The following is a 13,148-nucleotide window of genomic DNA, read 5'->3' on the forward strand; positions in this document are numbered from 1 at the left end:
AGAATTCTTCTTCGATTTTGTCTACTACCAGGGAGTCATTGTTAAAGTCGGAATTTCCGAAGGAAAGGAATTTGTTAATCTGTTTCTCCGGAAACATATTTTTGAAGTAATCTTGAGCTAAGCTCTCGATCATGCTAACCTCACCATTTGTAGATGAATCGGGATACTGTGTCCTCGTTTTGAAAACATTTACCTCAACAGAAAGATGGCCAAAGGACAAGGACATCGAACCATCGCTGGCAGTTTATGGCCGCGTTGGCGAGCCAAGAAGGGACGCCCTAAAATGATAGGTGAGTCGTTAGTGACTTACGTGGTCGAGGATAACGAAGTCGGTGGGTAATAAAATTTTTGGACTTTAACCAAAGACGTTTTCAACCACACCCTTAAGATACTTAATAGACCGATCGACTAATTGCAATGTCATTTTAGTAGGTTGCATCTCCTCTAGACCTATTTGTTTATACAAATAAAATGGGAGTAAGTTAACACTAGCCCCAGTGTCTAGTAAGCGGTCGTCGTGTGAGAATCTCTAAGGTGCATTTATGCTGATGGGACGACCGGGGTCCTTGTACTTAACAATTCCATTATTTTAGGATAAAGTTGGGAACTGTTCGGTTAGAAAGGCGTCTTTAGGTATGTTGGTCTTATGCCTAGTAGTGCACAACTCCTTAAGAAACTTAAGCGTGGTTAAGTAGCTTTTTATAGCTTCGAGAAAAGGAAGGTTTATCGTTAGATTCTTGAAAGCGTTCCTAATCTCCTCAAAGTTTGTATCCCCCGGTTAGCATGGCTAACCGAGGGAATGGTGGTTTCGCTCTATATTTAGCGTATGGCTCGACTTGATGTGTAACCTTGGCTTTCTATTTCTTAGGTTGTGGTTTAACCGTTACCTCTACGGTGGTAGGTTCTTCGGGTTTCTATTTCGGTATCTAGTTCGATATCCGGTGTAGGAGAATCTTGATGGGGTAACTATAGGCATAGTTACTTTGTTATCAATCACTCTTCGAGCGGAGAGTGGTGATGGCATTTAGCTTCACCTACGGTTGTAGTTTCCGTACTAGTATTACCGTTTACTTCAAAGGTGTGTTTTTTGTTCTAGGGTTGGGTATCGCTTGGCACGGAAATCGCCTTTTGGTTGGAAACTTTCTCTTGGGCTAACTGTTGGTTTAAATTATTAACGGTTGTAGAATGTGTTGGTTAGATTGAGCCATGGTTTGGAAAAGTTGTTGGCTCACTTGTATGAAGGTGTCAAGGCGATCGGTTTGTGTGGGTGTAGTAGTCGCGGGTGGTGTGATTTGGAACTATCTCGCGTTGATTATTTATGGGCGGATTGTGATAGTTATTATTTATCGGAACGATACCTCTATTAGCATTATAATTATTATAACTACATTGACCTTGTACTTGACCTTGTCGAGGTTGCGCTTGGTTGTTATAATTATTATAATTACCCTGACCCTGTCCTTGTTGTGGTGGAGCTTGGTTATAAGCGTGCGTTGGCCTAACATATTGATTATTGTACCCTGTAGGTGTGACTTGTTGGTTATTTCTCCAACCGAAGTTGGGATTTTGTCTCCAAGGCGTTAGGTTCACTATTAATGGAATAAGAATGTTCATAGGCTATAGGGCGATTGGGAGTCGGGATGCTTTCGGGACTCAATGAAACTACATGGATTTGAATTTACATTCATGACGGGGATAGGCTTTTGTTGAATAGAAATAGCCTCTACCTTTTTAGTTAGAGATTCGATTAAATTTTAAGTTGGATCGGGTTTCATCTCAAACATACCGGTGGCCTTAAGCTGTTGAAGAAGAACTAGCGGGGCGGGGGATATCATCTCCCAATTGTTATTGCGTTTAGTTTGTTCTTCTAAAAATTTGTAAGCCTCTCGGAGGCTCCTTTACTTAGGAAACTACCCCATTCATTATGTTAAGGACTTCTTTATGGTGATGTTGAAGTCCTTTGAAAAAAGGCACGCACTAACGTGTCTTTTGCTAGATTATGGTGTGGACACTCTATAAGCAGATCGGGTGAAGCGATTCCAAGCCTCACGAAAATGATTCATGAGGATTCTATCGAAAAAAGTGAATCTTGGAAAGCATTTCATCCGTCTTTAGGGGTGGGTAAAAATGTTCCATAAACAATTTGAACAAGTTTGGCCCATGAGTCCACAGAATTAGGCTTTGGGCGATTAACCAAGACGCCGCCTTATCGCCTAAGGTGAAAGGGAATACCCTCAATTTAATTTGTTCCGCACCAACCGTAGGATGGTGGAATGTTATAAGGACTTGTTCAATCCCACGCGTAATGCCGATAAGGTTTTTCATGGTCTAAACCATGAAAAGCGGGTAACAAATTAAATATATTTGGGGGATGCGGAAATCCCCACCGGGTCTGCTAGAGCGATGCAAGATTTAGGGCTATCGCTCAAGGCTTTATAAAAGTCGAGAGAGGAGTCTCTCTTTCTTGACCATAATATCGGTGGTGTGTGTGAAATAGTAGCTAGAGGTGTAGTGGGTGGGAAACTAGATAGACTTGTTTGTTGGCGTTTGCCGTGTAATTACGTTAGTTGTTTTCTTCGACCGGACCCTAATCTCATGCAAGACTAAGTCGAACTTAACTAAACATGCAACACTCCAAACAATTACGATATACTAGTAGAAACCTCTAAGCGGAGATGCGAGGTGTGGAAGAAAGGAATACCCGATTGTGTCCTTGCTTTCGCTTATGAATAACATCTTGTTTCTGGCGTGTTAGGTGTATATAACAAGTTAAAACACTGAAAAACTTGAAAAATCGAAGTTGAAACAAACTGTAGAAATCCGGGAAAATTTGGCTTAGAGGCTGGTCGCATAGAAGATGGGTCGCTCCGTGTTCGATAAGTGAGCGAAGTCGGTCGAGGTCCAAGAATCGAGGCAGGTCGCAGGTCGCTGGGTATGAGGGCGGGTCGCGCTCGGGGGTCAGTATAGAGGAAGTGACTCCTTATAAGCGCCGTCAGTGTATATTTTTGCGGAACTTTTTCAACGCTGAAATGGACAACCACAGTATGAATCAAACAAGGGTGGGTGGTTTTAATGGGACTTAAAAATGACTAATTATACTATGAAAACAATGCTAAAGTGCACTAAGATGGCAGCGGCGCCATTTGATAAACATAAAAATGATAATTTTACTAATGAATAAAGCGATGAAACTCTAAACGTAAGTAAACTACAACTGTCTTACGTGTCTATATTTATCAAAGTTTCTACTCTCAATTCTATCGAAATAGAGTGGAGTAACAAATTCATTCCACTCCTAGTGCTCTAGCATGGAATGTTTTCTAGTCTAATTAGTCGGTCTTAAGTCTAATGAGAGCTTTACGAAGGGGAATTATACTACGATGCAATATGAAAAGCAATATGTTGAATGTCACTACGAAATATATGGAAATACTAATGTTCTTGAATCTAGATAAAGAATTAGAGGGGAATTGAATCCACCTTGAATCAACTTAATCACCTAGAATGGTACATTTGTAATCCAATTCTTACGTTCTTACGGTAAGAATTGCTCGTTCTAATCCCTAATTAACATGGCATTTCTACCAATTATAACTAGCATGTGAGGTCGTCCACCCATTCTCATGGCGAAACACGACCTTCTAGAATGGAATAGACTCTACAACGCTTCTACACTATACAACTAAGTTTTCATCAAGGCTTCATCAACCCCTTTAATGGAGGTTTTAGCCTTGATTCATCAAACCATCATTTCCCATTGAAATTGAATACAACATATTACAAAGATTCTAACTTTATGAAATTTAACTTAAACAATAATTGAAATCTAATTAATTAACTAAGAATGAAATAAGAACAAGAATTTAAACTAGATCTATAAATGCAAATGGCAAAAATCAAAATTGACAAGAATAACTATTTTATTTATCTAATCAATAAAGAACAATGATTTAAAGTTTTAATCTAAAACAGGGAATGAAATTCTAAAACTGAGATCTAAAACTAATTAATGGAGGCTACTAATCTAATTTCTAATCTAGGTCTAACTATCTACCATTAACAAAGAGTGAAGCTTTGGTTTTTATACATTCAGATCCAAAAATCGTGCATGGGCTTGGAGCCATGTTTTTGGGCCGAGAATCGGGCCCAAAACCCAATTCTTTCAGTCCAAAAAGGCCTCTTCAGCTGCAGTTGGCTTCAACAGACTTTTCGTCCACTTCTGCTACTCTGATTGGGTCAAGGCTTGGACCATTGGAAAGCTCTTTCTGAGTCGGTCGTTTTGACATAAGGTAGACCCCATTCGAGGTCCGAGTCCAAAGATACGACCTTCGGAAGTTCTGGCGACTTATGTCTTTGTTTTACGCCCAGCGTCGACTTTTCAGCTTTTGACCGGGCTTTAGAAAGGCTTTATCTTCTTGAATCTTGGCCTTTAATCACGGAACTCCTTAGTAACCGACCTTTGCTCCTTTATCTCGCTAAAGTGGCACATTTCTGCACATAATGGACTTTGAAGCCTGAAATGCATAAAAACACGTAATCAGTGTTAACTCTTAATTATTACTCACATAATTGGTCTAATAGTATGACTGTTACAGGGTTAAAACTACAGTTTTGGGCTCTTATCAGTTATCGTGGAGGTGATGGCATGCAATGGAAAGGTTGATGTCGGGCATGTTGGTGTACAAGAAAGCAAAAATGTCTTTATTAGCAGTGATAAGTTTTACAACTTGCTCCTGGAGAGCAGGTCCAAATTCCTTGCCAACATAGATGTGATGGTGGTTGACATCTGTGCCAAAGTTGACCTGGACCTTATGAATATCTATATGTGACTGAGAAGTGGGAAGGGTAGGATTCTGACCTTGTTCGGGTGTTGGAGCTATAGTATGGACCTGAGTGGCGTCGTTAGGGTTCGTGGGTGGTGGGGGTGGAGTGAACACCGTGTGGTACAGAGTGTTTGCTAGGGGTGTGCTGGAGTCGGTGTGGTTGTAGTGTTGTGCTTGGAGTTGATCCCCTTGAAGTTCCATGATGCCATTGGGACTAGGGAAGCGAATGACTTAGTGCAAAGTAGAAAGAACAACGCGCATGTTATGGATCCAGCGGTGCCCTAAAATGGCGTTGTAAGAGGAAGGGATATCGAGGACACTGAAGCAAGTGCACATTATGACTTTGTATCCGGTTTAGTCGACGATAGAGACGGGTAGTAAGAGCAGTGCATAAGCCAATGAATCCATAGATGGATCCATAGATGGGGGCAACTATTGGGATGAGCACAAAGTCGTCCTGTCAAAAAATGACCATAGATGGATCCATAGATAGAGGCGATAGAGCGGTGCGTAAGCCGATGAATCCATAGATGGGGGCAACTATTGGGATAAGCACAAAGTCGGTAAACCAAGTTTCTGGAAGGTGCTGTAATAAAGGATTTCGCAGTTTTAATATGCAATTGAATGACGAGTGCATTGTAATGGGGGGTGTAGACTTTGTTGAGGTCGTCATCGGTGAAGTAGAGGATAGCTGGGCTGAGTCCTTTGATGGGAGGGATTATGGAAGCTCGAGTGTGAGTGAGATTGTAGCAATGATTCTTGTCGCCAATCTGACAGCGTTTGTCGCGGTGAGAGTAAGTTTGAGTAGGTTCTTCTGCTTGGGTGATGATGTGGATGATGCGGTCGTTATCTGCATGGGTCAGAGGAGCATGCATGCGATTGTGTTAATCAGTGGGGGAAGGAGGTGGTGAGGGTCGTCTCCTTGGTGACAGAGTGCGGTGGCGATCGGGAACAGGGTTTCACTGACGGACCGGGGAGCGCTGACGGTGGTGATTGTCTAGTAATAGTCGCTCAAGCGAGTGTTGTAGGTAGGCAACAAATTCGGTGAGCTTGCCTTGGTTAATCAAGTACTGGATGTGATTCTTCAAGCCGCGACATTGGTCAGTGGGATGGGAGTGAATGTCATGGAATTGATAGTATGGACGATCAGGGATTTCTCAAATGGGTCGAATATCAGGTTTAAACCAATGGACATTCTTGAAACATTTGTAAATGTGAGACAAGGGGTGGTTAAGAGGTGTGTACACGCGAGGCTGGGTGCAAGGAGTTTGTGAAGAGCGTGGGGGCAAACTGGGATAAAGATCATTGTCGGGTCTCAGGGGCGTTTGGGCTGGGGTTCACGATCTGTTTTAGCAGCAACATGCTCAGTTCGTTCTACGAGTGCGGCAAGGCCGCTTTCTTCCTTGATGTACTTGTCCACTTTTTTTTTATAAAGATCACTCAAAGTGGTTGGGTTGCCTCATAGCAAAGAACGGCTGAGTGGAGAACAATGATAATGACCAACTCGGGGGCGGAGTGGTCAAGTGACAGAACAACTTTCTTGAAGCGTTGAAGGTAAAATTCAAGTGGTTCAAAGGGTCGATGTTGAGTTTTGAAGATGGTGGCTATTGTGGGTTGTTTGGCGCGTGATTATGATAAAATTCCTGGACAAAGAGGGTTTTAAAGGTAGACAAGCTAGCGATGGAGGTGGCAGGCAGGTCAAAAAACCATTTAAGAGCTGGACCCTTGAACGTGGAGGGAAAAAGACTTCACAATAACCTATCTAGGTGCATGTATGATAAGTGCTCAAAAAGTGCAATTTAACCCTCGATTATACCTCTTGTTTAGCCATCTTAGTAGACTAATAGTGTTTGTAAGTTATGTTTTATGATTCTACAGGTAAAAAAGAGAGTTTTGTGGAATATTAGAGAAAAAGGGGTAAAACGGAGCAATTCGGAGCATTAAAAATCACATGGGAAGCCCGTGGACAATCATGGAGAAGGCCAAGGAATTGAAGCTATTAAAGATGCAACTTGGACCAATTTTAAAGCCTATTTGGAAGTCCAAGGCAAAAGGATTCGTTGCATGGACCAAAGCCAGCAAAAGAGGATAGAAAGATAGAGCAAAAGAGGGAAAATAGACTTCCGCGTCTGGGACTAATGGATCGTGCGTCCAGACGCATGAAACGACACTGTATCCACTTTCTTCTCAATTTTAGAGACGAAGTTGGACTCTGAATGAAGTTGATTTGTATTAGGAAACAAATGGCGGTTTGGAATGCTTCTAGAACTCATTGTAACCCCTATACATAGAGGACCTAAGTGCCTCATGTAATTTGCCAATTCACTTATACTCTTGTCTCTAGAACTTGAGGCAGAGAGAGATTAATAATAAAAGATTCGGTTTTAACTGGCAGAGTCTTAATAAGTTAATCTTTCTAGTCTTATGTTCTTCGACTCTTCTTCTTCTCGTTCTTCGTGTTCTTCCTTCTTTATGGAAGGTGAATCTTCTCCTTCAAGGGAGAAGATGTAGTCGGTGCTTAGGATTTGTTGATTCTCCTGGTTCATGGTATTCTCCAATCAGGTTAGTTCTTTATATTTTTAGTTATTAGTTCCATTGCCTAGACCAGGGGATGGAAATATAGATTAAGGTTTTTATTTATTGCAATCGAATATCGTGCTAGTTTAGGGTTTTATTTATTGCAATTGAATATTTGCTAATAACATGCTTTTATTTATTACAATTGAATATAATGCTAGAATAAGGTTTTATTTATTGTAATTGAATATTATACTATTATTCTCTACTTTTCTTCTAGTTGTGTAGTGTTTTAGAGTAAGGGAAGTATTCCTTGTGTTTGCCTTAGATGGTGATTCATTGAATAGCTGCCCAAACTCACATAAAAGGAAAGAAGATATTAATAGCATAAACATAGGAACAACCTTAAGTAGAGTTATTTTTTAACAATGTTTCATCCAAGAGGGCATCGACACTCGCTCGATTGCCTAATTGTAGTCTACTTGTGAGAACAACCATGAAGCAAAATGTCATTCAATCAAAAGTATCGGTGGATTCTAATCTCTTGAATTTCCTCTCTTATAAATTCTCAATAGTTTAGTTAATTTAGTTTAGTTTAGCATTAGAATCTAAAATCTATACAATCATAGTTTTTAATCCCTCAAACCCCCTTTCCAGTCCTGTCCTTCATATAACATACACTTAAAAGTAGAACGATACCCTACTCATCCTTTACTTATTGAGGGATAATTAGGTTTTGATACGCTTCTATTTTGTTCAACGACCATCATCTATCTACATCATCCATATACCATCTCAGTTTATTTGGCTTTCTAGATACTTAACACTTAGCACAAGTTGAGCCTAAGTCCTAAGTCATTGTCTAAAGGATTGGATGGCCTGATTATTAGTTTTGTCCCTCCCCCCATCTCGTAAGTTGTAATTTACTTGATATTTTAACTTTTGCAAGTTCAATGTAAGTATTTCCTTTCAGAATGGTAAATGACAACACAAGCGCAAATGCACAATGTTGCTGCAAGAGTATGTTCATAATGGTAGGCATTAGGCATGCCGCATACATAGTATTTCTGATTCATTTGTTTATATATATATAATAAAACAGCTTGGTCTTTTTATGTTGTTATATCAAGCGGTTTGGGAGAAAGCAGTTTTGGGATAATCTGACGATAAACAAACTACACCACATTAGTCTAAGAATCCTACTTACAATAAAATTCTTACCAAAGACACCCAAAAAACTAAACCACTGAAACAAAACTAAACCACCGAAACAAAGAAAAGCTTTTCTTCACCCCTGCCTTTTCCTTCTTTTCGTACCGTAAAAACAACTTTTTTTTTCACACAAAAACAAAACAAAAATACTCCCAAACAAATACTCGGACTTCAACTCTTTTTCACTAACCTTCTTCAAGCACTGGAGATAACTGGTACCCTCTCTGTTCTTCATTCTTTTTAATGATTATAATTTTTGTGACACATTGTTCTCTCCACCACTCCAAATACAAATCTACAAGGAACTAATGGAAGTATTTCCAGTGCAAATCTCATAGCATGAGTTAATACGATTATTAGTTGATTTTTTCCAAAAGATCCACTTGAGTGATACACGACTGCTCAATTTCTAAAACACAGAAGTGATCAAATTTATCTTATATATAATGGGAAAACTTGTCGCCATTTATTAGTTCCCGTATTTTCGGTTTTAACCCAATCTTTTGGTCCAAAAGGGTACCCAAAAGTTTCACCCACAAAATTTTATACACTTCACGTTCAAAGGGTAAATCGGTAATTTAAAACATTCCCAGGACTATAAAACTCAAAGTCTTCAGAAAACAGAAAACAAGACACCGTTTCGCAGTTTCACAATTAAAAAAAAAAAAAAAAAACTGCCTCGTTTTCTTCGTTCCTGACCAATACCCAAATTAACTTTAAAATCGATACTAAAAACAGACCACAGCGTTTCACCCTACTTCTATGAAATAAGACTTTCTATTCGTCTCTTTCAAACATACGATCATTGAACTTGCACCATCTCAGTATCAAATTTAGCAATCAGTTAAAAGGTTAGTATGTATTTTTCTGATTGTTTGTTTTTTCCCCTCTTAATTCTTCTTTTCCTTTCATAGTTAATTTCAGGAAAAACTGAACCCAATTCAATTTCTTAATTTATTTAGATTGCAAAACTGAATTTTCAAATGCAAAAAATTTAGCACTGTTTTTTTCTACCACCAGTAGAAATGAACTTTATCTCAACTTGGTAATGGAATATATTCCTGAAACTGTCTACCGAGTTCTTAAGCACTACTCGAACATGAATCAGAGGATGCCACTCCTCTATGTGAAACTCTATACATACCAGGTATGTAGTTCCCTTCTTTTTCATATATCTTTTTTTATCATAGTACTTTGATAGGACACTATGTAATTGATGAATTTTTTTCAGATCTTTAGAGGGCTAGCATATATTCACATTGTACCTGGAGTTTGCCATCGGGATGTGAAGCCACAAAATCTTCTGGTAATTACTCTCTCAGTGTTTTATATTCAATTAAAGTGTTATGAGATATCCTCTTCTTTTGGAGCAGGTTGATCCTCATACCCATGACGTAAAGCTTTATGATTTTGGAAGCGCAAAAATTCTGGTATAGACTTCTTGCATTTTCTTACAGTCTCTTAATAATATTTTCATTGCGGAGCTCCATAAGTCAAAAATGATCTAAATATCTGTAGTGGAATATATATATTTATATTGTGGAGAATGGAGATAATTTCTACTAACACTCTTACTTGGTAGTAGTGTATCACTGTATTGTTTCTCTTATAGTCATTTGTGGTCTTTTATGGCCTCATTTCATCTAGCATACTTTTATTTCTATCAAAATGTTCATTACGAGAGACAATTTAAAAATTTCTCGACTCTGGTATGTAAAGAAAGATCCCTCGATGCTTTCTCTTGCCAGGTCAGCGCCTCACACCAGGAGCAAGCTATGCGGTTATGGCTTGCGCCTAATATATCTAATGTTTACCATTTAGCAACCCTCTGATATATATAAGTATCACTTCACCCCCTAGTGCGCATGTTTAGCCATCACCGTTTGATTACGTATATTTCATTTGGTTAGTGACTCGTACAGCTTCGTAAGCTTCTAGACTCTAAACTTATTAGTACTAGACCGGAAGTAAGATATGAGAAAGAAAGAGAAAAAAAGGATTGGATGAAGAGGTTTGGAATTGTTTCGAGAAGAAAAGGAAAAGTTAGGAGATATTGTTTCGGAAGTTTGGAATTGGTTTGTAGATGCACAATCTCTAATCGATCGGTGTATTATATCACGAAACCCAGTTTTACTCACATTGGTATGTTTTATCCTCTATTTTTCTATTATGTGGGACAACTCAATACCTATTCATTTTTTTTTTATTGCCACTATTGTGATCAAACTTATTTGAATAATCCACATGCAACATTGCCTACTCAATCCTATATCATGATAGACCAAATCATTAATAGAAAGTTTACATTTATTTTATTTCTTCTTCTGGATATATTTTACTTTTGTGAATTGAGAACTAATGAAAGTGATGCATCTTTTATTTATGTTTTACTAGGTTTAATCACTTCCATGTATCAAAAAAGAAGAGCAGTATGTACCAACCACTCAAGGTATTCGTAGTCAATTTATGTAGTCACTGATTGAACTACCATGTGTCTTTTTAGTTACGTGTATTCATTTTGAAGGAAGGTACATATTGTGCTAGCTATGCCGCTTTCAACACATTGCTTTGTCATCTACCAAGGCTTAGGATATCCACTACCAAGGTTTCAGACAAAGTCACCTACCAAGGCTGCTGGAATGTTTTCTGGGACACAAGAGAAATGTGCTACGTGTCGTAAAATGGCTTATCCACTAGAGAAGGTAAGTGCTACAGTTCTTATTCATCTGAATGAATTATGTGCTTCCTTTTACTTGGCTTCTGGTATGTGGACTATCTTTGCCATTTTTATCACACAACAATGACCATTTTGATTATGGTTTTGACTTTTATATTGTGGACCTAACAAAGTCCATGTTGTTAGAAAGTAAATTCTACGAAAGCAGTTTACTTGCTACAATGCAGAAGAGTCACTGGAGCATGTAAGGAGGAAAACATGTCTTTTATCCATCACATACTAACATATCGTGTTATAGAAAAGAAACAATGTTTAATTAGTTATAGAAAACATGAACAAAAGGCATTGAAGCATGTGCGGAGCAAATAGTGTCAACTTTTTACAATTTGAGCTACTTGGTTTTGATTGGCAATTAGTTTTAGTTAATTAAACTTTTTACAAGGCTGAGGAAATGCTTGCGGGGACACAGGATTGGTTCTCTCTAATGATGTTAAGCCTAGATTAAAATGGATGCCTAAGCTGCACGAGCGTTTCATCAGAGCTGTCAAACATCTTGAAGGAGCAAACAGTGAGTATCTCTTTCTTAACCTTTCTATATAAGCTAATTTTAGGAACATGCACCCGCGTCTTATTCTGCTAATTCAACCTTCTATATGTTTGTCGCAGAGGCAACACCAAAGACAGTTATGAAGCTCATTGGGATTCCATAACTTACCCTATACCACCTAAAGAGACATTTACAGGTAAAGTATATTGAAGAAAACTTCCCAAATATTTCATTGAGGATTACGTATGACTAATAATCTGCCCCACACAGAATCAGCTATTTTGGGATGTGCAATCTTTACCGCCTATGGTGCAATGAGACATGCGTGCTGGAGATGCAGTTGCAGTTATTGGCATTGGTGGTGTTGGATCAAGGTGAAAATCTGCCATTATTTTGTTCTTCCTAGGGCACGCCGGTTTCTACCTTTTACTATCATTAATTTTGTTCTAACTTCTAGCCTAGATGTTAAATCTGCCATTATTTTGTTGTTCCTAGGGCACGTCGGTTTCTACCTTTTACTATCATTAATTTTATTTTGAGTTCTATCCCAGATTTTATCTTCTATTCTAACACTTGAAACCTTTTGTGCACTTTTTGGGGTTCATTAGTGCATATAAACATATAAAATGCAGTAAAGAGTGTAGTCAAGGTGATAAAAACAAGGTTTTAAAAAGTACGTTGGGTCCCACTTGCACAAGCTAGAGCTCTATGAGCTGCAAACATGTGAATATGATTTGTTGCACATAACATATTATCAAATCATTCCTGAAATCAGCAAAGAGTGTTCGTTATTTGGTTTTGATTGGCAATTAGTTTTAGTTAATTAAAATTTTTACAAGGCTGAGGAAATGCTTGTGGTGACACAGGATTGGTTCTCTCTATTGATGCTAAGCCTAGATTAAAATGGACGCCTGAGCTGCACGAGGGTTTCATCAGAGCTGTCAAACATCTTGGAGGAGCAGACAGTGAGTATCTCTTTCTTTACCTTTCTATATAAGCTAATTTTAGGAACATGCACCCGCATCTTATTCTGCTAATTCAACCTTCTATATGTTTGTCACAGAGGCAACACCAAAGACGGTTATGAAGCTCATGGGGATTCCAGGACTTACCCTATACCATCTAAATAGCCATTTACAGGTAAAGTATATTGAAGAAAACTTCCCAAATATTTCATTGAGGATTACGTATGAGTAATAATCTGCCCTACACAGAATCAGCTATTTTGGTATGTGCAATCTTTACGGCCTATGGTGCAATGAGACATGCAGCTGACATGCATGTTGGAGATGCAATTGCAGTTATTAGCATTAGTGGTGTTGGATCAAGGTGAAAATCTGCCATTATTTTGTTCTTCCTAGGGCATGCCGGT

General features: G+C 38.7%; 1 long non-coding RNA gene across 1 annotated transcript; it reads left to right on the forward strand.

The window, feature by feature from the left end:
- The first annotated feature begins 11,895 nt into the window (after positions 1 to 11,895).
- Positions 11,896 to 12,916, forward strand: LOC147504279 (uncharacterized). The gene is made up of 4 exons (XR_015220375.1): positions 11,896 to 11,972; positions 12,047 to 12,150; positions 12,643 to 12,741; positions 12,840 to 12,916. It is a non-coding gene; the product is annotated as an uncharacterized LOC147504279 (long non-coding RNA).
- The last annotated feature ends 232 nt before the right edge of the window (positions 12,917 to 13,148 follow it).

Source organism: Coptis chinensis, chromosome 4 (assembly GCF_015680905.1).
Source record: "Coptis chinensis isolate HL-2020 chromosome 4, ASM1568090v1, whole genome shotgun sequence".
Lineage (NCBI taxonomy): Eukaryota > Viridiplantae > Streptophyta > Magnoliopsida > Ranunculales > Ranunculaceae > Coptis > Coptis chinensis.